The sequence below is a fragment of the Staurois parvus genome, unplaced genomic scaffold (genome assembly GCF_062004578.1).
Source record: "Staurois parvus isolate SC_StPar_1 unplaced genomic scaffold, SC_StPar_1.0 ptg002105l, whole genome shotgun sequence".
Lineage (NCBI taxonomy): Eukaryota > Metazoa > Chordata > Amphibia > Anura > Ranidae > Staurois > Staurois parvus.
Window position 1 is genome coordinate 145,965 of NW_028319901.1, and position 22,660 is coordinate 168,624.

Genomic DNA, 22,660 nt, shown 5'->3' on the forward strand with positions numbered 1-22,660 from the left:
TTTACATCCATTTTTCATCAGTTTACATCACTTTTTCATTGGTTCACATCCTTTTTTCATCAGTTTTCGTCCATTTTTCATCAGTTTCCATCAATTTTTCACCAGTTTACATCCGTTTTCATCAGTTTATGTCCATTTTTAATCAGTTCACATCCATTTTTCATCAGTTTACATCAGCTTTTCATCAGTTTATGTTCATTTTACATCACTTTACATGTGTTTTTCATCAGTTTACATCCATTTTTCATCAGTTTACATCTGATTTTCATCAGTTCACATCCATTTTTCATCAGTTTATATCCATTTTTCATCAGTTTATATCCGTTTTTCATCAGTTTACGTCCATTCTTCATCAATTTACATCCATTTTTCAACAGTTTATGTCCATTTTTCATCAGTTTACATCCGTTTTTTTATCAGTTTACGTCCATTCTCCATCAATTTACATCCATTTTTCATCAGTTTACGTCCATTTTTCATCAGTTCACATCCATTTTTCATCAGTTTACGTCCATTTTCCATCAATTTACATCCATTTTTCAACAGTTTATGTCCATTTTTCATCAGTTTACATGCGTTTTTCATCAGTTTACGTCCATTTTTCATCAATTTACATCCATTTTTCATCAGTTCACATCCGTTTTTTATCAGTTTACGTCCATTCTCCATCAATTTACATCCATTTTTCATCAGTTTACGTCCATTTTTCATCAGTTCACATCCATTTTTCATCAGTTTATGTCCATTTTCCATCAATTTACATCCATTTTTCAACAGTTTATGTCCATTTTTCATCAGTTTACATGCGTTTTTTATCAGTTTACATCCATTTTTCATCAATTTACATCCATTTTTCATCAGTTCACATCCGTTTTTCATCAGTTTACGTCCATTCTTTATTAGTTCACGTCCATTCTTCATTAATTCACGTCCATTCTTCATCAGTTCACATCCATTTTTCATCAGTTTACTTCAGTTTTTCATCACTTTATGCCATTTTTCATCAGTTCACATCTGTTTGTCATCAGTTTACATCAATTTTCATTAGTTTACATCTGTTTTTCATCCGGTTACATCCATTTTTCATCAGTTCATGTCCATTTTTCATCAGTTTATGTCCATTTTTCATCAGTTTACATCCATGTTTCATCAGTTTACATCCATTTTTCACCAGTTTGTATTCATTTTTTCACCAGTTCACATCTGTTTACATCCATTTTTTACATCCTTTACCAATGCAAAAATGGACCGTATGGCCTCATTCACACGGACCTTCCAATCAGGTACTCCTGCCCATTTTTCTGGTCAACCCGATCGGAACCTCCATTCTCCTCTATGGAGCGGTGGGCGTAAACGGACATGTTTTCGTTTACACCCGCTAACATCCAATCCGATCTGCAAAAAGGCACGGGTGGGGATCCAATTCCCCTTCCGTCTGTTGGATGAAAATGGACAGGCAGTCCGTTTTAATCCGACTACACATTGAGGAGAGCGAGTAACCAGATCCGCTAAATGGGTCCGCATCATGTGAAAGGACCCTGAGTCTGTTTACATCCATTTTTCATCCATTTACATCCATTTACATTTATTTTTCATCTGTTTACATCCATTTACATCTGTTTTTTATCCGTTTACATCCATTTACATCCGTATACATCCATCATTTGTCCATTTACATCCGTTTACATCCTTTATTCGTCTATTTACATCCTTTATTCGTCCATTTATATCCGTTTACATCCATTTTTCATCCATTTACATCCTTTTTTGTCCGTTTACATCCATTTTTCATCTATTTACATCGATTTACATCCGTTTACATCCATTTTTCATCCGTTTACATCCATTTACATCCATTTTCATCAGTTTACATTTTGTTTTGTCTGTTTACATCCGTTTTTCATCTGTTTACATTCAGTTACATCTGTTTACATCTGTTATTCATCTGTTTACATCAGCTTACATCAGTTTTTTCAGCCGTTTACATCAATTTTTCATCTGTTTACATCCATTTACATCTGGTATTTGTCCGTTTACATCAGTTTTTCATCTGTTTACATCCATTTACATTCATTTACAGCTGTTATTCGTCCATTTACAACCCTTTTTCTGTCCGTTTACATTCTTTTTCATCAATTTACAGCCATTTTTTGTCCGTTTATATATGGCTTTCATCCATTTTTCTTCCATTAAAAAAAAATATAGATCTTAACGGATGCAGACATTACAGGATGTAAACAGATGATCATCCGTTTACATCCGCTAGTCCATAGAGATATATTGGGGTCTGTTTTTTCATCTGTAAACGGACATATGGAAAGATTCTAAGCCTTCTCTCTCTTTGGCTGGATTTTCGGTGAGAAGGCTCCTGTCCACCGTTCCCCAGCACCCCACCCCCCCGTCTCCGTTCCCAGATTCGCGCTGCTTTCTGCTTGCGTTAACACCAATCACGAATCGCCCATCTGACCAAAATATTTCCCTTTGCAGTAAATCGGCGGCAGATGTCCCGGAGACAAAGCGGGCGGGGCTAACGGGAATCGCTCAAGCTGTTTGCAATCTGTGCGTTTAAAGGGGAGACTTCGGTGCGTTCCTCCAAATGCGGAGCTATCGCTGGAACGACACAAGGCGCCCATGGGTGGGCTCTGATGTTCCATATTTCCGGGGCCTCCTATGTGACGAGCAGATATGGCGCCCCCCCATGGACACATATACTTACCTACTTTACACCTTGGTGCTGATTGGTTACATTGTTGCTGCTGGTTTACATAGATGTACAAGTGAGTGCGCTGAGGGTTCCATCTCGCAGAGTCTCCTTCCTCCTTCCACAAGCATTGCCTTGGACTCTCTGGGGAGCTTCTCACCATGTGCATCAGAAGCTGCAGCCAATCAGAGAGAGCTCCGCCCCATTTCCTAGCTGGAGGACGCTCAGCATCATCTAGCCCAGGGGTCTCCAAACTTTTCAGTGTGAGGGCTACATAGTATCTTTTCAAATGTTTGCAGGATGACGAGATCAGTTTGATAAAATTCATGAGTCTCCCTTTACATCAGGGTCCCCATCAGAGTCCCCTCCCCCGACATCAAAGTCCCTTCTAACATCAGAGTCCTCCCTGCTTAGGGTCCCCTTTGTATCAAGCTCCCTATCAGAGTCCCCTTTACATCAGGACCCCCATCAGAGTCCCCGCCCCCACACCAGAGTCTCAGGCAGAGCCCCCCTTACATCAGAGTGCCTATCAGAGCCCTTCCTACATCAGGATCCTCATCAGAGTCCTCCCTTACATGAAGGTCCCCATCATAGTCCCTACCAAAGTCCCCCTTCACATCAGGATTACCATCAGAGTCCCCCTCCCCCACATCAGAGTCCCAGTCAGAGCCCTCCTTACATCAGAGTCTCTATTAGAGTCCTCCCTTACACCAGGATCCCCTTTGGTGTCCCCCCTTACATCAGAGCCCCCTCCACATCAAAATCCCAGTCAGAGCCCCCCCCCCCCTTACGTCAGAGCCCCCCCCCCACATCAGAAACCCAGTCAGAGCCACTCCTTAAATCAGAGTCCCTATTAGAGTCCTCCCTTACATCAGAGTCCCCCTTACATCCGAGCCCCCTCCTCCTTACATCAGAGTCCCCATCAGAGTCCCCCCTTACAACAGAGTCCCCATATATCAGGCTTCCCATCAAAGTCCCTCCTTACATCAGAGTTCCCCCTCCACATTAGAGTCCTTTTTAGAGCCCCTTCTAACATCAGAGTCCTCCCTTACATCAAGATCCCCATCAGAGTCCCTCCTTATATCAGGATCTCTATAAGAGTTTCCCATTACAGCAGAGTCCCCATCAGAGTCCCCCGTTACATCAGGGTCCCCATCAGAGTCCTCCTTACATCCGAGCCCCCTCCACCTTACATCAGAGTCCCCCTTAACATGAGAGTCCCCTCTTAAAACAGTCCCTATTAGAATCCCCCTTACATCACAGTCCCCATCAGAGTCCCCCCTTAAATCAGGGTCCTCATCAGAATCCTCCTCACATCAGACCCCCCCCCCCCTTTTCATCACAGTCCTCATCAGAGCCTCCCTTACATCAGGTTGAGGCACAGACCATAGACAGCCTCTCTTGTGACGGCTGGACTTGGCCCACGGGCCGCAGTTTGGGGACCCCAGATCTAACCTGACTCTCCCTGGCCCCGCCCCTTTCATTCACTGGATTTCAGTCCTGTCAATCAAGGAGGCTCAAGATCCTATATTGGCATTGGAACGCCCACTCCTCCAGACTGCACCCATCAAGGCATTGTGGTCTTCACATAACTGTTGCACCCGGGCTGAGGGCTCTGCAGAGGAGCACTGATGATGTTTTAAGGAAGCCCCCTTATGGTACAGTCCCCTTATGGCCCCTCCTACCAGCCATGATCTGCTTGCATCGTATAGAGCAGTACAGAGACCCAGTGATGACATCACTGGACCTAAAATATGTAATGTAAATGGAAAGGTTTTATATAAAAATGTCGTTATTACATTGATGATGGGGGAGGGGGAAGGCGGAACGCACACAGATTACGCTTTATCGTTCATGTTGTCCTTATTAGTGACTAAGTATCATCTGGGAGAAGGAAGAAAAGTACGGCGGAGTCGGGTCACCCAGGTAACTCGCTGCAAATGATTGTACCCCGGGAGACGTCCACTCCTACGCACGGCTTATCACAGCCACTCACCTCCTGTCTCTAATTACCAGAAATAATGACTTTACCGGCAAGACAGATGCCATCCGCCAAACGCAAGCGCCTTTTTGAAAACTCCGCCCCCCTCCCTGCTATTATTACAGGCCCCCTCTGACTGCTCCATCATTGGTGTCAGTGGGAGGAATAGTGCCCCATCATTGGTGTCAGTGGGAGGAATAGTGCCCCATCATTGGTATCAGTGGGAGGAATAGTGCCCCATCATTGGTGTCAGTGGGAGGAATAGTGCCCCATCATTGGTATCAGTGGGAGGAATAGTGTCCCATCATTGGTGTCAGTGGGAGGAATAGTGCTCCATCATTGGTATCAGTGGGAGGAATAGTGCCCCATCATTGGTATCAGTGGGAGGAATAGTGCCCCATCATTGGTGTCAGTGGGAGGAATAGTGTCCCATCCTTGGTGTCAGTGGGAGGAATAGTGCTCCGTCATTGGTGTCAGTGGGAGGAATAGTGCCCCATCATTGGTGTCAGTGGGAGGAATAGTGTCCCATCCTTGGTGTCAGTGGGAGGAATAGTGCTCCGTCATTGGTGTCAGTGGGAGGAATAGTGCCCCATCATTGGTGTCAGTGGGAGGAATAGTGCTCCGTCATTGGTGTCAGTGGGAGGAATAGTGCCCCATCATTGGTGTCAGTGGGAGGAATAGTGCTCCGTCATTGGTGTCAGTGGGAGGAATAGTGTCCCATCATTGGTGTCAGTGGGAGGAATAGTGCTCCGTCATTGGTGTCAGTGGGAGGAATAGTGCCCCATCATTGGTGTCAGTGGGAGGAACAGTGCCCCATCATTGGTGTCAGTGGGAGGAATAGTGCTCCATCATTGGTATCAGTGGGAGGAACAGTGCCCCGTCATTGGTGTCAGTGGGGGAATAGTGTCCCATCATTGGTGTCAGTGGGAGGAATAGTGCTCCGTCATTGGTGTCAGTGGGGGAATAGTGTCCCGTCATTGGTGTCAGTGGGAGGAATAGTGCCCCATCATTGGTGTCAGTGGGAGGAATAGTGCCCCGTCATTGGTGTCAGTGGAAGGAATAGTGCCCCATCATTGGGGTCAGTGGGAGGAATAGTGCCCCATCATTGGTGTCAGTGGGAGGAATAGTGCCCCATCATTGGTGTCAGTGGGAGGAATAGTGCCCCATCATTGGTGTCAGTGGGAGGAATAGTGCCCCATCATTGGTGTCAGTGGGAGGAATAGTGCCCCGTCATTGGTGTCAGTGGGAGGAATAGTGCCCCGTCATTGGTGTCAGTGGGAGGAATAGTGCCCCGTCATTGGTGTCAGTGGGAGGAATAGTGCCCCATCATTGGTGTCAGTGGGAGGAATAGTGCCCCATCATTGGTATCAGTGGGAGGAATAGTGCCCCATCATTGGTGTCAGTGGGAGGAATAGTGCCCCATCATTGGTATCAGTGGGAGGAATAGTGCCCCATCATTGGTGTCAGTGGGAGGAATAGTGCCCCATCATTGGTGTCAGTGGGAGGAATAGTGCCCCATCATTGGTGTCAGTGGGAGGAATAGTGCCCCATCATTGGTATCAGTGGGAGGAATAGTGCCCCATCATTGGTGTCAGTGGGAGGAATAGTGCCCCAATCATTGGTGTCAGTGGGTGGAATAGTGTCCCATCATTGGTGTCAGTGGGAGGAATAGTGTCCCATCATTGGTTTCAGTGGGTGGAATTGTGCCCCATCATTGGTGTCAGTGGGTGGAATAGTGTCCCATCATTGGTATCAGTGGGTGGAATAGTGTCCCATCATTGGTGTCAGTGGGAGGAATAGTTTCTCATCATTGGTGTCAGTAGGAGCAATAGTGCCCCATCATTGGTGTCAGTGGGAAGAAAAGTGCCCCATCATTGGTGTCAGTGGCAGTAATAGTGCCCCATCATTGGTATCAGTGGGAGGAATAGTGCCATATCATTGGTGTCAGTGGGTGGAATAGTGCCCTATCATTGGTGCCAGTGGCAGGAATAGTGCCCCATCATTGGTGTCAGTGGGAGGAATAGTGCCCCATCATTGGTGTCAGTGGGAGGAATAGTGCTCCGTCATTGGTTTCAGTGGGAGGAATAGTGCCCCATCATTGGGGTCAGTGGAGGAATAGTGCCCCAATCATTGGTGTCAGTGGGTGGAATAGTGTCCCATCATTGGTGTCAGTGGGAGGAATAGTGCCCCATCATTGGTGTCAGTGGGTGGAATTGTGCCCCATCATTGGTGTCAGTGGGTGGAATAGTGTCCCATCATTGGTATCAGTGGGTGGAATAGTGTCCCATCATTGGTGTCAGTGGGAGGAATAGTTTCTCATCATTGGTGTCAGTGGGAGGAATAGTGCCCCGTCATTGGTGTCAGTAGGAGGAATAGTGCCCCATCATTGGTGTCAGTGGGGGGAATAGTGTCCCATCATTCGTACCAGTGGGGGAAATAGTGCCCCATCATTTGTGTCAGTGGGAGGAATAGTGCCCCATCATTTGTGTCAGTGGGAGGAATAGTGCCCCATCATTGGTATCAGTGGGAGGAATAGTGCCCTATCATTTGTGTCAGTGGGAGGAATAGTGCTCCATCATTGGTGTCAGTGGGAGGAATAGTGCCCCATCATTGGGGTCAGTGGGAGGAATAGTGCCTCATTATTGGTGTCAGTGGGAGGAATAGTGACCCATCATTGGTGTCAGTGGGAGGAATAGTGCCCCATCATTGGTGTCAGTGGGAGGAATAGTGCCCTATCATTGGTGCCAGTGGCAGGAATAGTGCTCCATCATTGGTGTCAGTGGGAGGAATAGTGCCCCATCATTGGGGTCAGTGGGAGGAATAGTGCCTCATCATTGGTGTCAGTGGGAGGAATAGTGACCCATCATTGGTGTCAGTGGCAGGAATAGTGCCCCATCATTGGTGTCAGTGGGAGGAATAGTGCCCTATCATTGGTGTCAGTGGGAGGAATAGTGCCCCATCATTGGTATCAGTGGGAGGAATAGTGCCCCAATCATTGGTGTCAGTGGGAGTAATAGTGCCCTATTGTTGGTGTCAGTGGGAGGAATAGTGCCCCATCATTGGTGTCAGTGGGTGGAATTGTGCCCCATCATTGGTGTCAGTGGGTGGAATAGTGCCCCGTCATTGGTGTCAGTAGGAGGAATAGTGCCCCATCATTGGTGTCAGTGGGGGGAATAGTGTCCCATCATTCGTACCAGTGGGGGAAATAGTGCCCCATCATTTGTGTCAGTGGGAGGAATAGTGCCCCATCATTGGTATCAGTGGGAGGAATAGTGCCATATCATTGGTGTCAGTGGGTGGAATAGTGCCCTATCATTGGTGCCAGTGGCAGGAATAGTGTCCCATCATTGGTGTCAGTGGGAGGAATAGTGCCCCATCATTGGTGTCAGTGGGAGGAATAGTGCCCCATCATTGGTATCAGTGGGAGGAATAGTGCCCCATCATTGGTGTCAGTTGGAGGAATAGTGCCCCATCATTGGTGTCAGTGGGAGGAATAGTGCCCCATCATTGGTATCAGTGGAAGGAATAGTGCCCCATCATTGGTGTCAGTGGGAGGAATAGTGCCCCATCATTGGTATCAGTGGAAGGAATAGTGCCCCATCATTGGTATCAGTGGGAGGAATAGTGCCCCAATCATTGGTGTCAGTGGGTGGAATAGTGCCCCATCATTGGTGTCAGTTGGAGGAATAGTGCCCCATCATTGGTGTCAGTGGGAGGAATAGTGCCCCATCATTGGTGTCAGTGGGAGGAATAGTGTCCCATCATTGGTGTCAGTGGGTGGAATAGTGCCCCATCATTGGTGTCAGTGGGAGGAATAGTGCCCCATCATTGGTGTCAGTGGGAGGAATAGTGTCCCATCATTGGTGTCAGTGGGAGGAATAGTGCCCCATCATTGGTATCAGTGGGAGGAATAGTGTCCCACCATTGGTGTCAGTGGGAGGAATAGTGCCTCATCATTGGTATCAGTGGAAGGAATAGTGCCCCATCATTGGTATCAGTGGGAGGAATAGTGCCCCATCATTGGTGTCAGTGGGAAGAATAGTGCCCCATCATTGGTGTCAGTGGGAGTAATAGTGCCCTATTGTTGGTGTCAGTGGGAGGAATAGTGCCCCATCATTGGTGTCAGTGGGAGGAATAGTGCCCTATTGTTGGTGTCAGTGGGGGGAATAGTGCCCACATGGCCACATCCTGCCCGCGGGCCACAGTTCGGAGACCGCTGTCTTAGACAGATGAGGTGTGTTGTGCCCGCTGTGCCTCCTTGGATTTGTACATCACACATCCCCGTTGGCCTTGGTGTTTCATTCGCAGAGCAGGAGGGGGGCGGGCCTAGCGACACGTTATTGGGAGGCCCGCCAGCTGAACCCACAACTGTTACAGCACATCCCCTTTGCGCTGCGTGGTCAGGAAGAAGTTCAGCGGGAACCCGGGGGGGGGGGCAGCTATCTGTATTAAAATTACTGGCCAATTTTTTACCCGGTGTTCCGGGAACAACTTATCCTGATTCTCTGTTTTCCGCAAGCCAGCTGTTCCCAACTCCGCCCTCTTAAAGCTGAACACCAGTCAGATATTAAAAATGAACCTAATGCAGATACGCATTCTTTAAAAAAAAAAAAAAAGTATTTATTTTAGAAGGCGGCAAGTGTCAGTTTCAGATTTGGTATTGATATCCGCCGCCTGTAACGCCCTGCAAGGCTGAGGCTGGGTGAAGGAGCTCCGTATTGGGAATTTATGAACAGCCTCTAACAGTCACGTATTTCAGAGGCACTTCTCATGGCACTATCATCACAAAGAAATGGCACTTATGTCTGTTGTCAAGAGCCCCGAGCCTCTTCTGTTCCAAGAATCGGTGAGGGGTTCGATGCGCGCCGGCCTCCTCGCTTCTTGGAACGCAGCCCGTGTGATGGCAGAGGCGCTCTCCTCCCCGCTCTCTTGATGCGTCATTATCCCCGCGCCTCCGGTGATCTTGCTCATTAATATTGAACCTAGACTTTGGATTTCATAGCAAAGGTCTTCTTCTTGGAAGATTGCGGCGAGCGCAAGACACCATCATGATGCGTGCAATTCGATCGGTGACGGCGCGATACGAGCCATCGTTTGTATAGGGTCACATGAAAGACTTTTGGTGCCTGGGGTTCACATTTAGGGCCGGTTCACACTATAGAAACGCACTCCAGATCAGGGGCAGACTGACAACTCATGGGGCCCCCGGGCAATAGGGGATCATGGGGCCCCTGTGTCCTTGCCCAAACACAAAAAAGCCTAGGAAAAAGGTACCAGGGGCATCTCACGGGGCCCCTACTGACCCCGGGCCCTTGGGCAGTGCCCGAGTTTCCAAATGGTCAGTTCGCCCCTGTCTAAGTCCATAATGTTAGCAAGTAGGTTTCACTGATGGTGACAACCGTGGACCATGCCTACATAATCATAGATGCCAGCTGTCCCGGATTTGCCGGGAAGGTCCCCCATCTTGTCCTTCTGTCCTGCTGATGATGTGTTCGGTATGTGACAACGGTGGACCATGCCTTCATAATGTGTGTTGAAACACCCACTTGTAGTTTACATTGGGAGCAGGGTGACAACACAGGAGCAGAATTTGGACCCTATAACAGTGTAGCACCCTTCTAGTCAGCTAGGGGGAGCTAGACCTCAGTTGTTAGCTAGGGGGGCTAAGTAGCAGCCTGGGTGTGATAGCTAGCAGGGGTCAAATTGTGGTCAGAGCTGAGAGGCTGTGCTGACCAGTCGTCTGGAATTCCCCACTGCTCTAGAACTTTGGAGAAAGGTGTAGAAGCAGTGGGTGGATCTGAGGAGTGGCTAGTCTGTACACTTAGAGGATCCTGGCCAATCCCCAACTGGAGGCTTAGCAAGGGGCCGGGACGACCTTTAAGAGTAACCAAGCTTGCTCAGATGCACGAGGAGTTCTAGGAGAGTTTGGGAGGAAGTTGGAGATGGAGTGAGGTTGGAGAGAGGAGCCTGGGAGGGTGTCCAGATAGAGAGAGGATAGAGAGAGGCAGTGGAGCTTGGATGGAGGAAAGCTCAGACCTTCACCGGCCACCAGAGCGAGGACCACCTGTGCAGCAGGGAAGGAGCAGCCCAGCTAAAAGGTCTGGTAGCAGCCATAGACCCACCAGAAGCACAAAAGAAGGACTGAGTGAGTAGACCTGCACCCCCTGGGCCAGAAAGGAGAAGGAGGCACTCTAGTGGGAAGCTGGATTCACCTGCCACCCAGGACTGTTTCACTATTTATGTGGCCTACACTGGATCCAATGGTCAGGGATTCCCCCAGAACAGCTGGATAAGGACTATCTGGGGTCTGGGGTGGTACTACAGGAGATGCTGGCTAGATCTCCAGAAGAGACTGTTCGTTGTAACCACTTGTACATAGTTCAGGAAGTTGTCCTCGGTTTCTCAGTTCCATTGGGCATCCCATACACCCTTTACTCTATCCAAGTCGAAACCCTCCTAATAAAATCCAAAAAACAAGCTCAAAGACTGGTTACTGACTCCTAAATGCACGTCAGTGTGGACATACGTGTTTCCTGGCCGTGCAGGACTATGGAGGGACCCCAAACTTCAGCAACTCCTTAGGGGGAAGTGCTACAACAGGAAGTACATGATTAAGGACCCTTATGGCAGGATCGCCAGGGATCATTTTAACGAAAGCTTCAGATTTCACGCCTTTTGAAAATATACAATAACATGTTAATATGAGATCGCTGACGCAAGATACGAGTCATTGGGTTCGCAACGACTTCATTTTTTCATGTCACGATTTTTAAAAAAATATACGTCAGCTAATAAAAATCCAGCAAACAAACACCGCGGCTGACCTTTGGCTGGACGTTGGCGGCTGTCTTTACTCAGCTGGAGTAATGCGGCTGGTAGCGATATTATGAGGCTTGAGGTGGCGTTGCCAAGGAGACCTTGCCATTGTGGAGGCCATTTTGTGTCGCCTCGAATAGACGGGGTATATTTACATGGCAAGGCCGTCCATGCTCTGATACGGTATGTAGTTGTGGAAGCGTTTGCAAGTTACACATCACCATAGGAGCTGTTTCCATGGTGAGGTTCAATGCCAGAACCATCCCCCAACTTCGAGGCTCCACATGGTCTTTTGTTGGGAAGAAAAACAGATGTGTGTGAAGGGTGGTCACATATTCAGCCCCCTCTGAGTGTTATGAGTATGGTATTATACAGAGTAGATGGCTGTGCTGTCAGATGGAGCATGGACACAATTCCACCATTACGATCGTACCTCAGGCATGTAGGCCGCACTGTTTACATTCAATCAGTATGACCATACCTGAGACATGTAGGTCGCCTTGTTTACAGATGATCTGTAGGACCGTACCGCAGGCATGTAGGCCGCACTCTTTACATTCAATCAGTATGACCGTACCTGAGGCATGTAGGCTGCACTGTTTACATTCAATCAGTATGACCATACCTGAGACATGTAGGTCGCCTTGTTTACAGATGATCTGTAGGACCGTACCGCAGGCATGTAGGCCGCACTCTTTACATTCAATCAGTATGACCGTACCTGAGGCATGTAGGCCACACTGATTTACAGTCCACTGGTATGACCGTACCTCAGGCATGTAGGCCGCCTTGTTTACAGTTGATCAGTATGACTGTACCTCAGGCATGTAGGCAGCACTGTTTACATTCAATCAGTATGACCATACCTGAGGCATGTAGGCCGCACTGATTTATAGTCTACTGATATGACTGTACCTCAGGCATGTAGGCCGCCTTGTTTACAGATGATCAGTATGACTGTACCTCAGGCACATAGGCCGAACTGTTTATATTCAATCAGTATGACTGTATCTCAGGCATGTAGGCCGCACTGTCAACAGTTGGCTAGTTTGACCACACCTCAGACATGTAGGCCACAATGTTTACAGTTGATCAGTATGACCGTACCTCAGTCACATTGGCCGCACTGTTTACATACAATCAGTATGACCAAACCTGAGGCATGTAGGCCACAATGATTTACAGTCTACTGGTATGACCGTACCCTCGACATGTAGGCCGCACTGTTTATATTCAATCAGTATGACCATACCTGAGCACCAATGCTCTTTGGGACATCCTCATTTGCCTTTTTTACCAGCCTTGGCAGTTGGCCTGAGTTGGGAATTCTGGAAAAGCCTTTTTCCTTTTATTTTTACTTAGTGATCCTGCCATTAGGACACTTCCTGTCCTGCAGTGACAACGCTCACTCACTGTCCTGTACGTATGGAGGAGCAGCGTTGTCACCCTAGGACAGGATGATGGAACACCTCTGCATCTCCATAGTATGGGGGGGGGGGGTTCTGTAGCTTCAAAGCGTAACCTGAGCAAGACAATAAGGGTGGCACGGGACTTCTGAAAGGGCCCACACCCACTTCCAAATCAAAGGTGGCACACCCTATATTCTACCCTAGTGGGTTCATTCACAGCACTTTGGATAGAGACTGATGACAGATCTCCATGAATGTTGCAACTGAGAAGACGTACCATGACCCATTCCTTGCTTTTTTTTTGTTACATCTTCTAGTTGCAGCAAATTGGCAGTTGATACAATAACAATAAAAGAGTGCATTCCGACTGCGGTGGAGTGTATTGATTTTCTTAACCTGGTTCTCTCTGAAGCCATCATCTCCATTTAGATGACGGCCACTCAAGATTAACTTCCACCCTTCTGATAAGAAGCCCCCTGAGGAGTGGGCCCACCAGTCCTTCTGTGGACGCTTCCAATATAGAGGCTTTCAGAGTGCGTGCCAGGCCCATCTCGCTGAGCATTACACCAATCTACCGCTAATGAGCAAGTAGTTTATCAGCGAGGTTAACGCAACCGAGTTTGTTTGTGCTTTGTTCCACTAAAACATTGTGTTCTCCGCAAAGCCTCAGCGCCTGGAGCCCTCCACCCCGCTTTTAGCCGAATAGGGGTCTCTATGGAAACCAGCCGCTTCACTTTTAAAGTTAATTGGACCTAGTCTTTAATGTCTGTAACCTGCTCCTTCTGTGAGATTGTTTATGAATAAGGAAAATAACAGCATTTCTCCAGGGCATCAATAAGGAGGAAATGAGATTTAGCATTCAGAGAAAGGAGCTGGACAGGAAGGTTAAAGGAGTGCAATCATTATTTCTACATTCTTTCTTTTCCTTAACTTTCTTCTTTTCCTACTTTTCTTCTCCTTCCTTCTCTCCATGTGTTCCTTCCTTCCCTCATGTGTTTCCTTCCCTAACTTATTTCCTACTTTTATTAATTTTCCTACTCTCTTTCTTCCATGGTTCCTTTCAGTTCTTTTCTTCTCTTTCTTTCTTTCTTTCTTTCTTCTCTTCTTTCCCCCCATCTCCTTCTTCCCCCATCTCCTTTTTCTTCCTTTCCTTTTTCCTTTCCTTTTCATTCCTTCCTTCCTCCCCTTCTCTTTCTTTCTTCTTTCCCCCCTTCTCCTTCTTCCTTTCTTTCTTTTACTTTCCTTTCCTTTCCTTTCCTTTCCTTTCCTTTCCTTTCCTTTCCTATCCTTTCCTTTCCTTTTCATTCCTTCCTTCCTCCCCTTCTCTCTATCCTTTCTTTCTTTCTTTCTTTCTTTCTTCCTTTCTTCCTTTCTTCCTTCCTTCCTTCCTTCCTTCCTTCCTTCCTTCCTTCCTTCCTTCCTTCCTTCCTTCCTTCCTTCCTTCCTTCCTTCTCTTCTTTCCCCCCATCTCCTTCATCCTTTCCTTTCCTTTTCCTTCCTTCCTCCCCTTCTCTCTATCCTTCTTCTTCCTCATCTATATTCCTTCCATCTTTCTGCAACCCCTCCATTTCTTCTATTTTTTCTACCTTCCTCCCACCCATTCCTTTCACCTTCCTCCCATCCCTCCATTTCTTCCATTATTTCCTACATTTCTCCTCTCATTTAATTTCTTCCATATAAACTCCATCCTCCCCTCCTTTCTTTCGTTCCTTCATAGTTCCCCCCACCCCCCCTCCCCATTCTTTTTTTTTCCCTTTTTTTTTCTTCCCTTTTCCTTTCTCCCCTCCCCTCCCCTCCTTTCCTTCCTTTTTCCTTTTTCCTTATTCATCTCCTTTTCTTCCTTTCCTGCATTCCTTCTATTCATTCCATTCCTGTCTTCCTAACCCATTCCTTCCTCCCTTCCTCTATATCCTTCTTCCTTCCTTCTCTCCATTCCTTCCTTCCTCCTCCCATCCCTCCAATTCTTCCATTCTTTTTTACCTTCCTCCTCTTCTTTCATTTCTTCCTTACTTTTTCCTTCCTCCTGTTCTTTCCTTCCTTCTTCCTTAGTCACATACTTTTCTTACTCCCTCTCCATTCCTCCTTTCTCTTTTTCTCCCTTCTGTTCCTACTTTTCCTTTCCTTTTCCTTAGTAATCTCCTTTTTTCTTTTTGTGCATTCCTTCCTTCTTCCTTACATCCTTCTATTCATTCCATTCCTTCCTTCCATTCCTTTCTTCTAAACTTTTTCCTTTCTCCCTTTCCTTCTCTCCATTCCTCCCTTCTTCCTCCCATCCCTCCATTTCTTCCATTCTTCCTACTCTCCTTTCATTTCCTGCTTACATTTCCCTTCCTCCCTTCATTTTTTCCCTCCTTTCTTAGTTCCCTCAGTTCCTCCCTTTCCTTTCATCTTTCCTTTTACATTCTTCCCTTCATTTCCTTCCTCCTCTCCATTCCCTCCTGCTTTATTTCACTCATCTATTCCTTCCTTTCCTCTCCTTTCCTCTCCTCTCTTCTCCTCTCCTCTACTCTCCTCTCCTTTCCTTTCCTCTTAACTTTTTTTCTTCCACTGCTCCTTTCTATCCTTCTTTCCTCCTCCCCATTCCTTTCAGCCCCCTTCCTTCCCTCCATATCTTCCATTTTCCCTATCTTCCTCCTCTTCTTTGATTTATTTCATACTTTTTCTTTCCTTCCCTTCTTTCCTTCCTTCTTCTTTACTCCCATTCTTTCCTCTCCCCCCCTCTTCATTTCTTCCTTCTTTCTTCCTCTCCTCAGTTCCTCCTTTTCCTTTCTTCCTTTCTTTTTTCTCTGTCCTGTCCTTTCCTTCCCCCCCTTCATTCCCTCCTGCTTCAATCTACTCATATATTCCTTCCATTCTTTTTTTTCCTCCTTTCTTCCTAACTTGTCCCCCCACATTCTTTCTTTTGTTTTTTTTTCTTAGTCCCTTCCACCTCTCCGTTCCTTCATTCTACCCTTCTATTTCTTCCATTCCTTCCACTATTGATGTATCACAGTGGCAGGGGCGGACTGACCATTTGTAAACTCGGGCACTGCCCGAGGGCCTGGGGTCAGTAGGGGGCCCCATGAGATGCCCCTGGTACCTTTTTCATAGGGTTTTTTGAGTTTGGGCAAGGACACAGGGGCCCCATGATCCCTTATTGCCCCCCCCCCCCGGGTTGAGTTGTCAGTCCGCCACTGCACAGTGGACATAGACTTAGCACACAAACCAGGCAGATAACATCTTCTGAGGAACTACAACTCCTCAGCCATCTGAATTGGAAGAGTTTTCCATTCTATGTGCCCCTTATTCATCACAACCGTTGTCTTCGCTGATCACACTCTCACTGACTCAGAACCTCCTCGCTCATTAAGTGGGTGTCACCCACACGGTGACACCACATCTCAACATCAAGATCACGATACCTTGCTGAGAACCTAACTTGTGACTCAAGTTTTTGCAACTAAGACCCAAATGCCACCCCAAATCTTTTTCACATAAAACTTCTGATGCGCATTAAATGCTGTTTGTGATCTCCCAGGGATAATTCTTCTTTCCTGGGCCCTCAACACCTGGACAGAAAGTGAAATTTCCCTACTGGTGACAGGGAGAACAATACAAACCTGACAGAAAATCTAGTTGTCCTCTGATCCATTTAAAAATGTAAAAAGAGAAAAACGTTGAACTGGAGCAGTGATTTAAGGTATTTTAAAAAATCAAGTTAAAGGGCAGAGCCAACCAAACATATGAAGGAAGAATAAATATATATATTTTTTGTTATTATTTACACACATATATATATATATATATATATATATATACATATACAGAGAGAGGGAGATAATTTTAGTATATATATATATTTATCAGTATATATATATATTCTATTTTTAGATTTACTACTGAGTCATATCCGAAAATATAGCTAATTAAACTCAAATTACAGCATATCTCTTTATTGTTCTCCCTGGTGACAAGGAGAACAATAAAAACCTGACAGAGAATCTAATTCTCTGATCCACAAAAAAAAAAAAAGTTGAACTGGAGCAGTGATTTAAGGTGTGAATATATATATACAGAGAGGGAGAGAATGTTTAGTATATAATATATACAGTATATATATATATATATATATATATATATATATATGTATATATATATATATATATATTTAATTTTTTTTATTTATTTATTTAATGTTTTGTAATTATTTTTATTCAAGTTAAATCAAGTTAAAGGGAAGAGCCAACCAGACATATGAAAGAAAAATAAATATACATTTTCTTATATATGTGTGTGTATATATGTATGTATATATATACAGAGGGAGAGAGAATGTTTAGCATATATATATATATATTTTTTTTTTTTTTTAATTTAACTATTATTTTATATATATATATATATATATATATATATATATATATATACATAATTTTTATTTAACTATTATTTTATATATATATATATATATATATATATACATATATATAATTTTTATTTAACTATTATTTTATATATATATATATATATATATAATTTTTTTTTTTTTAAATATATACATATATTTATATATATATATATATGTATATATTCTATTTTTAGATTTACTACTAAGTCATATCCGTATATATAGCAAATTAAATTCAAATAACAGCATATCTCTTATGAGCGGATCAGAAGGTATTAGAACCAATTACTAAGATCTCATCTGAACTTTAATATGCTAATCTCATTTCGACAAGCTCTTTTCAATCTTATTAAATCTGCAGCTTTCCTTAAAATATTCTCTAAAAGCTCCTTACTCAGGCTGTTCTTCTTAAGGGGTGACAACTGCCTCCTAACTGTTCTCCTGTGTTGTCGCTTGGCCACACGCGCCCCTGGTGGAGGCAACACTTTGCGCAGACATGGTCCACCATTGTCTCCATCAGTGTGCCGGTCCTGACCCATGATGTGCAGCTGACATCGCAGCTACTGTATGTAGCCAAAAGTGGCTGCAAAAGATCAGCAGCGCTGAGAGGCAGAAAAGCATGAAAAAAAAAAAAAAGTGAAAACAGTATTTTATGCAACACAAAGAAGGCAATTGTCCATAGTAAGCAGTGCTTTAGCACACTAAATGACATCTAGTAGGTGCGGTGCTTGAACAGTGATGCTGTCAGGGCTCTGTATTTATTTGGAATGCAGAAACAGAAACTTTTTTTAAAAAAATAAATGACTTTGCCACATAACAGCTAGGATTTGATAGCACAATATTGTTCCAGTGGCATATATTCACACTAAATCCTTACACCCAGAAACCTCATTAGTGTGTGGTGCAGCAGCGCCCCCTAAGGGAATACCTACTAACTACATCTTATATACATTATTCAGAATACCTGACACTACGCTAATGTGTTCTTTCAATATTAATGACTTTTCGACCCAATGCCTGGTATTCTGCACATTGACAATAAATCTTTAGTAAAAAAAAAAATGTTCTGAGACACTTGGAATGGCGACTTACTATTTCAATATGGAGTGTTTGTAGCCAGGGGCGGACTGACAACTCATGGGACCCCCGGGCAATAGGGGATTATGGGGCCCCTGTGTCCTCACCCACACTCAAACCACACTCAAAAAAGCCTATGAAAGGTACCAGGCGCATCTCATGGGGCCTCCTACTGACCCCGGGCCCTCAGGCAGTGCCCGAGTTCCAAAATGGTCAGTCCGCCCCTGTTTGTAGCAATGAGTTGAAGTTTTAGGTCAGCAACATTAACAGTAGTAGAGGGCAGGGGCGGACTGACAACTCATGGGGCCCCCGGGCAATAGGGGATAATGGGGCCCCTGTGTCCTTGCACAAACTCAAAAAAGCCTATGAAAAAGGTACCAGGGGCATCTTATGGGGCCCCCTACTGACCCCGGGCCCTCGGGCAGTGCCTGAGTTTCTAAATGGTCAGTCCGCCCCTGGTAGAGGGTTGTGTTCGATCGATGAATGCAGAAAGTGTGGAGTTTAAGTGATATCCTTTCAGTGACTGACTTACATAGTTACATAGTTAGTCTGGCTGAAAAAAAGACAAAAGTCCATCCAGGTCAACCATAGAAAGAAAAAAAAAAGTTATAATCCTACACCCACAGTTGATCCAGAGGAAGGAAAAAAAACCAGCAAAGCATGATCCAATTTGCTCCTCCAGGGAAAAAAATTCCTTCCTGATCCCCCGAGAGGCAACCGGATATTCCCTGGATCCAGATACAAGCTTGCATTTTTAATAGCTTAAGTTAGCCAATAAAGGGATTCTCCTTTAAACTCCAAACATTCTGCGTGACGCCACGCACTGCTACAGCTGTATATATGTTTGCTTGGAACAGAAAACGAGAAGCTGCATGGGGTGTGCCTGGAGTCCCAAAACTAATATTTATTGATAGTTAGTCTAGTCCAGGGCAGGGGCGGACTGACAACTCATGGGGCCCCCGGGCAATAGGGCAGCACAGTGGCTAAATGGTTAGCACTTCCGCCTGGCAGCACTAGGGTTGTTGGTTCGTATTCCAGCCACAGCACCACCTGCCTGGAGTTTGCATGTTCTCCCTGTGACTGTGTGGGTTTCCTCCGGGTACTCCGGTTTCCACCCACACTCCAAAGACATGCTAGTAAGTTAATTGGCTCCTGTCTAAATTGTTCCTAGTATGAATGTGAGTTAGGGACTTTAGATTGTACACCCCATGAGGGTTAGGGACTGATGGGAATGTACAATATATATGTAAAGCGCTGCGTAAATTGACAGCACTATATAAGTACCTGAAATAAATAAATAGGGGATCATGGGGCCCCTGTGTCCTTGCCCAAACTCAAAAAAGCCTATGAAAAAGGTACCAGGGGCATCTCATGGGGCCCCCTACTGACCCCGGGCCCTCGGGCAGTGCCTGAGTTTCCAAATGGTCAGTCCGCCTCTACTCCAGGAGTAGGCAACCTGTGGCTCTCCAACTGTTGCAGGACTACAAGTTCCATCATGCCTCTGCAAGTCATAGCCGTAACTGTCAGTTTTGTAATGTTGCAATGCCTCATGGGAAATGTAGTTCCACAACAGCTAGAGAGCCGCAGGTTTCCTACCCCTGGTCTAGTCAAAGCACCTAATAACTTTGCAGCTTAAGGCTTGCCTGCCCCCCAGTGGTGAATTTAGAGAATGCCTGAAAATATTTACAATGGGTTTGATTTACTACAACTACTAGAGAGAGAGTGCCCAATCTGGTGCAGCTGTGCATGGTAGCCAATCAGCTTCTATCTTCAGCTTGTTTGATTAGGCTTTGACAAAAAAAAATGGAAAGCGATTGGTTTCTATGCAGAGTTGCACCAGCTTTTGCCCTCTCCAGTTTTAGTAAATCAACCCCCAATGTATCTATACAGTGGTGGACAGAATCATCAAGGGGGTCCATATACATGACAAGCTTTTGGCCCCCTCGCCAACTGGCCAAGTATAAACACATTCGCTGTGTATCTATTGAGAGACAGAGATGAGCCATGTCTAGGTCTATGGACAATAGGAGGGGTCCCAGAACCTGTCTGACCCACCTCTAGTATTTAAATGGCCTCCTAAGTCCCTGAGGGCCCCCCATGCATCTACACGGTATGCAGAAATGATATGTCTGCCTCTGCATTTTATTTTTCTGCTTTGTATAGGGTTGCATGTTTTATTTTTGCTTTATCCTTTGTGGAAACTCCCCTTAACTTCCTAAAGGGCAAATCTCCCCATAGCGAGGGAACCCCCTATTTAGACAGTTGTCGCTGTCAGTGGTCCGATTGGCAGAGGCGCCCATTGGGATATCTTGGATATGGTGTGGTGATGTCATCAGGTATGGTTAGATAACCACCACACCAAATCCAACATATTACAATGGGCACCTTTGCCACATGGACCACCAACGCTTTTTTTTTTTTTTCATCGTTTTTCAAACCCACAGGTTTCACGCACCAGCCTAAAAACCTCACAGAGAACCCAGGGTGCCCCCGTGGCATCAAGAGCAACCATCTTCACCAAGCGTGGAGACTTTTTTTCTCCACCTGTGTACTTGGAAATTTGCATGTTCCCACCTCCTAGGGTGACTCCTAGGGTGACCGCAGCCTCAATAGATGTTAGTCATTCTCCTGTTTCCTTTTTCTGTTGTTAAAAACTGTGTTTTTTGAACCAAACATTCTTTCTGAACCAATTACCTACACTCTAAGGGCTATCCCACCTCACTCTTTTCTGGAGGACACCTGGAGCTGCACCAGAGACCATTGGCCAGTCCTTTAGGGCTAAACTCTTCGGACCTGAGTTGACCACCACAACCTAGATCCGTTTCCATGGATGTCTCCAATGGAAGCTGTCCCCATTGGAAGATGTCTCCATTGGAAACTGTCTCCATTGGAAACTGTCTCCATTGGAAGCTGTCTCCATTGGAAGATGTCTCCATTGGAAACTGTCTCCATTGGAAGATGTCTCCATTGGAAGCTGTCTCCATTGGAAGATGTCATATTATGGGATTACCCATCACTTTATGTTTCAGTGGCAATGGTCACCAGGACAAATAGAGACAGATGAATCTACCTATTAGGGACCCGTACAACAGGACATGGATTCTACCTCTTTACTGTTGCATCAAAACTCAAAAATAGTTTGGAATTTAGATACATTTTAAAGTGAACACTTCCTAAGAAACCTAAGGAGACTCATCCGAAAAATACTAGTTTACTGGCTATTACCCCAACCCTCTAGCTTCAATGCTTTGTGAGTGACTACCCTTGCTTGCATGCACAACAGAACGTCCACATTATACAGGTCCTCCCTGACTGTGGCCAGGAGTCGAATGGCTGGCTGGTTAATTGGCTCGCCAATAATGCACCTAATGTCTATAGGCTGGTTCATGGTGTTCTCCAGAGGGAGTTGAGTGGCTGGCTGGTTGGTTCACCAAAAAAGTGCATATAATCTCTATAGACTGATCCATTGTGTTCTCCAGACGGAGTCAAATGGCTGGCTGGCTTGCCTAAAATGCACCTAATTTCTATAGGCTGATTCCTAGAGAGTTGAGCGGAGGGAGTTGAGTGGCTGGCTGGCTGGCTGGTTGGTTGGTTGGTTCACCAAAAAGTGCATGTAATCCCTATAGACTGATTCATTGTGTTCTTCAAAGGGAGTCGAGTGGCCGGCTGGCTGGTTGGTTCACCAAAAAGTGCATGTAACCTCTATAGACTGACCAGGGGCGGACTGACCATTCGAACACTCGGGCACTGCCCAAGGGCCCGGGGTCAGTAAGGGGCCCCATGAGATGCCCCTGATACCTTTTATTGGCTTTTTCATAGGCTTTTTTGGGTGTTGGTGAGGACACAAGGGCCCCATGATCCCCTATTGCCCCATAAGTTGTCAGTCCACCCCTGAGACTGACTCATTGTGTCCTCCAAAGGGAGTCGAGTGGCTGGCTGGCTGGCTGGCTGGTTCACCAAAAATGCATCTAATTTCTGTAGGCTGATTCATTGTGTTCTCCAGAGGGAGTCGAGTTGCTGGCTGGCTGGTTGGTTCACCAAAAAGTGCATGTAACCCCTATAGACTGACTCATTGTGTTCTCCAAAGGGAGTCGAGTGTCTGGCTGGCTCGCCAAAAATGCACCTAATTTCTATAGGCTGATTCCTAGAGAGCTGAGTGGAGGGAGTTGAGTGGCTGGCTGGCTGGCTGGCTGGTTGGTTGGTTGGTTGGTTGGTTGGTTCACCAAAAAGTGCATGTAATCCCTATAGACTGATTCATTGTGTTCTTCAAAGGGAGTCGAGTGGCTGGC

The 22,660-nt window shown here is 45.7% G+C and overlaps 1 protein-coding gene across 1 annotated transcript in view; it reads right to left on the reverse strand.

Moving 5' to 3' along the window:
• Positions 1 to 22,660, reverse strand: part of CASQ1 (calsequestrin 1) — a 119,337-nt gene that overhangs the window by 67,102 nt on the left and 29,575 nt on the right. The gene's annotated exons all lie outside the window — the stretch shown is intronic.